This window comes from Anomalospiza imberbis, chromosome 2, assembly GCF_031753505.1.
Source record: "Anomalospiza imberbis isolate Cuckoo-Finch-1a 21T00152 chromosome 2, ASM3175350v1, whole genome shotgun sequence".
Lineage (NCBI taxonomy): Eukaryota > Metazoa > Chordata > Aves > Passeriformes > Viduidae > Anomalospiza > Anomalospiza imberbis.
The window spans coordinates 60,796,057-60,800,912 of record NC_089682.1 but is presented as its reverse complement, the minus strand read 5'-3'; the positions used below and the strand labels follow the sequence as shown (position 1 = coordinate 60,800,912).

The 4,856-nt window shown below is 41.4% G+C and overlaps 1 long non-coding RNA gene across 1 annotated transcript; it reads left to right on the top strand.

Annotated features, from left to right (window-relative positions):
- Positions 1-326: 326 nt before the first annotated feature.
- Positions 327-4,588, top strand: LOC137469025 (uncharacterized). The gene is made up of 3 exons (XR_010996314.1): positions 327-638; positions 3,258-3,430; positions 3,473-4,588. It is a non-coding gene; the product is annotated as an uncharacterized lncRNA (long non-coding RNA).
- The last annotated feature ends 268 nt before the right edge of the window (positions 4,589-4,856 follow it).

Genomic DNA, 4,856 nt, shown 5'->3' with positions numbered 1-4,856 from the left:
TCCCACCTGGCTGCACCCTCCTTTCAGGCAGCTGTAGAGAGCAGTAAGGTCCTCCCCGAGCCTCCTTTTCTCCAGGCTGAACACCCCCAGCTCCCTCAGCTGCTCCTCACAGGACTTGTGCTCCAGACCCTTCCCCAGCTCCGCTGCCCTTCTCTGGACACGCTCCAGCCCCTCAATGTCTTTCTTGCAGTGAGGGGCCCAGAACTGCACACAGCATTGGAGCTGTGGCCTCACCAGTGCTGAGTACAGGGGGACGGTCACTGCCCTGCTCCTGCTGGCCACACCAGTGCTGATCCAGGCCAGGATGCCATCGGCCTTCTTGGCCACCTGGGCACACACCCTGGCTCATGTTCAGCTGCTGTTGACCAGCACCCCCAGGTCCTTTTCCGCCAGGCAGCTTCCCAGCCACTGTCCCCAGCCTGCAGCGCTGCCTGGGGTTGTTGTGACCCCAGTGCAGGACCTGGCACTTGGCCTTGCTGAACCTCATACAATTGGTCCTGGCCCTGTGATCCAGCCTGTCCAGGTCCCTCTGCAGAGACTTTCTTCCCTCCAGCAGATCAACGCTCCTGCCGAACTTGGTGTCATTTACAAGTTTACTGTGTGTGCACTTGATCTCCTTGTTTAGATCATCAGCACAGGTATAAAAGCTCACACCCCACACTCCTGTCCCCAGAGCCTAGGCCTCTTTACCTCCTTCTCCTCTTCCTTTATAAAGATCTTCTTCAGCTATGAGGATAGTTTGAGTGCCATTCCATTCCTGAACTGAAGCCCCTTATTTCATGCAGAGATAGCTCAGGCAAGAAAGAGAGTTTTAGTTATTATTCATTTTTCCTTTCTTTCACTGCAGCAGGAAAATCCTATCAAAAGGAAGTTGATTATTTAAATGCCTCCTCCATTTGAATTGCTCATTCAGGGCTGTTTCTTACTTCTCAGTCATCCTGAGGTTTTTCCTGCTTTAAGCAAACCTGTCATGGTTTTTTATTATTTACCAAATAATGCTGCTGCTGACTATGAATTTATTAAAGAGGTACTGAAGACAAAGCAGCCTCAGTATTACAATACAATTTTAGTCTGAACTGAATTGAAAATGTATTGTGCTGAAGATAATCACATGGAAGGCAATTATAGAAACTGAAGAGGATCAGAGTAATAGGGACATAAAAGGAAACCTGCATTCTCTATACACTACTCCCCTTGCGTATGAATACTTCCCTTTTATCTTATTTTTAAAGACATTTCAAATTACATAGTAATTACAAATTCAAAAGGATTTTTTCACACAAAATGATCTCATCTTAGCCACTTTCCCAAGTAACATTGGAGCAGCTTCCCAAGGCTTTCAAGTTATCCATCTCTGCAAAAACAGGATAAGTTTGTACAGGATATGTTGTAGTTCTTTTTGGACTCAGGCCTTGATCCTGAGACTTCATGGATCAGAAGAGATGATCACTGTGGCTTCTTCTGGTTCTATGTTCTATGACAAGATATAAATGATGTCTTGGTCAGAAAGTTGATTGATCTGAATATTACTAAAGTATCATTGTAATTTAAACCACTAGTCAACTGGCTGAGAGTACAGTGAAGTGTCAGAGTAATTGTGTGAGTTAGTTATCACTTAGAGCTGCCCTAGAAGATTTGTCCTACCACCTAGGATGAAAAATCAGTGCTAGTGATTATGGCATGACTCTGGGAGGTGCAAAAAGGTGGAGTGGTGCCCAAGGAATGTACGTAGTGGCAGCTGCAAAAACGCTGTGTGAGGAAAGGTGATTAATAGGCACAGGAAGAGCCTTCAGTTCAGATCTGAATCAATTCTGCTTAAAACCTGTAGGCAAGTAAGGAAGTCCATGGAGCACACAGAACTGAATTTCCTTGTATAGAACTTGAATATGGAGACTTCCAAGGGTGCATGTCTATGTCTTATTGGAATTTGGTACAACAGGATGATTAGAGCAGAGAGGCAATCACAGATACCATTTCATTGCCTCTTCAAGGAGAACTCCATGGCAAAAATCACCTTGAAATGAGAGTTTTTCCATTTACACCATTGGGTCAAAGCCCATTTATTTTGTGCACTGAGAGCCAGTGAAAGGCAGCAGTGCTGCCCATGTGCCCTCTCCAGAGGAAGCTCATGCATGCAAGAGGTGCCAGCGGAGAGGGGAAGGTAGTAACGGAAGTTTAAGAGTCCCTAAGTCATCCTACTAAAATCATCCCTGTGTACTGCATTTGTAGTGAAATTCTTCCAAGCTGTTCTGGAAAATGTTGCTATATATTTTCTTTGCAGCTTCTAGCAGACTCCTATTCTTTGTGTGAGGATTTACAAGAAGTATTTTCTCACTATTATGCTGCTGTTTAACACAATATTTACCAATTAAAAGTCATCATAACAAAACGCCAATCTTGCACCTTGCAACTTTTACCTTGATCATTTGTCAGCAAGGTCAATGCAAAACTAGAGCCTCTTCAAGCTCACATGAAGCCTTGAGACTCACTTCCATGGCCTTTGAGGTGCCTACAAAGTTGAATTTGGCCCTTATTTTTTTTTCTTTATCATTCTCAATCAGGTTCAATTATCAACTTGAGTATTGTATTCCATGAAATTGAAATGCCAAGAAGTTTCTGTTCAGGAAGTCTCTCCCTCTGTCTATTTCTGGAAGAACATTTATGTGTTATATGTGCCTATTTATAGACCTCTTAGAACACATCATTAACAGAAAATAACATTGCAAGAGAGAGAAGCCATTGTTTATCATACCTGTGTACCATGTAACATAGGCAAATTAATCACTTAAACAAGCCAAAAATTGAATGGCATGCTTACATTGATTTCACAAATGGGTGCCTCATGATCCATTTTGAATGACGTTTTTTGTGCTTTGGATCACATGAAAAATTGGATCTCCTTTATATCTTCTATGATAAAGGACAGTGTCTCTTGAAAGGTCATTGGGGATTATACAGAACATGAATATATGCCCATAGTAAACTGTGTACAGCAGACAATAATGCAGGATGAAGAGCCTTCCCTGTGTTCAATTCCTGTGAAGGGGAGGTCCACCAGCTGCTGTGACCCCCAGTGCTTTTGCAAGCAACAGAGAGAGCTTCTGTTTGGCTGATGAAACCTTCTCTTTCACACTTCCCTGAAATAAAGTGAGAAAGAAAAAAATAGAAGAAATATAAAGGGAAACCCAAACTTTCCATTTTCATTTTTGTTGTACTGATTTATGTTGCCTTGTTTCTAATATTTCTTCCATTGCTAGGAACCGGCTCCAACTGCTTGGCTACTTCTTGGGACTAATGATCAAACCAGTAGATGTGCTTGTAGAAGAGATGGATTTGGTGTTTTCATTTACTGAAAATGTCTGTGTTGGTCTGGATATACACTCCTATGCATCACGACCTTCTGGGCAGAACTGAGTTTGAAGACATAAAAGTCTTGTGGTTATATTGATACCACCAGTCATTAATTAGGGAGATATTTTTCTGTTTGAAGAGGGGGATCACAAACATGCTGCAATCTTTTGCCAGCTTATGCTCTTTATGCAGGGTCTTATTCAGTGTGATTTAATTTACAGGGTCTCTGGGTTTCCTTCATCACCACCAACTATTTATATTTATGCTGTAAAGAACAAATTGGAAAATGTAGCTTTTGTCACAGAAATTTTGACAGTGGGCAGGTAACTGCACACCAAGTGTCCTTTCTGACAGTCTGATATTACCATTTCACTCTACCATGTGTTGCCTCCTAATTTATATGTGGTTTATTTGTTTGAGACAGAGCCTTTTGTTTTTATACAGTACCTAACAAAACAGGGTGATGGTCACACTGAAGACAGAGGCACTATACCATGGTCAGATAGGAAAAAGGGGAAAGAAAATTAATTGGTACTGCTTTGCAGGGATTGCATCTGACTTTCCAATGACTCAGTTCATTAGTAAATGAGACTATTAATACATACACACTTGGATAATTAGGGGATGGGTTAGCAGCTAGGTATGTACCAAAGATTCCTCCTGGCTCTGGATCATAGCAGCTGAGCCTGATTTATTATCACTAAGCCAGATGCCAAGAGATGATTCTGATATACTGGGAGCTGGAGACATGCAGAGGAGTGAAGAAACAGTATTATCTTTCTCAAGATATGTTGTGTGTGAATGAATTTGTGGGTTGCCTTTGTGCATGCTGGTTACACAGAGGTATCTCTATTGACAAAAAATAGTCAGGATAGAATTGGACACTTAAAAGGTTGCTCTAAATATGTTTTAAAAGAAAGTAGCAGAGAATCAGTAAGGAAAGCATTTGATTTTTTCAGTCATAAAAATAGCAGAAATTTCTCCTTTTCTCTATCACTTTGTCCTGAAGTCAATGCAGGAGTGTTCACAACTGCATCCTTCGTTTGTGATGACTGACACAGCCATTAATCACAGCTCAAATGAAAAAAAAAATTACAAACAAATAAAAAACCCAACTCAAAACACAAAGATCCACAGGGGTTTTCTCCTGTGATTTCTAAAGCTTTGTCAACACCCTGTGCTGTTCTGCCATCTGCACTATAGATTGTGTCTACATGTGTCACTGTGCCAATGACAGGGCAAAGAAGGAATTAGTGCACACCTGCAACATATTCTGAGTTAGGCAAGTAAAATCCTGAACACAACAAAATGGTGGTGAAAATGTTGATCAGTTATTTCATGGAAATGTGATTTTACATGCCAAATTCATCTGGCGACTAACATTACCCTTCCTCTCAGGAAGGAAGGCTTCAGAGTATTTTTCAGATTTGATTAATAATTTATTTGGCATCTGGAAGTTACAGCAAAACAGCTCATACGGAAAGGGTGTAAATTGTCTGCCTCTG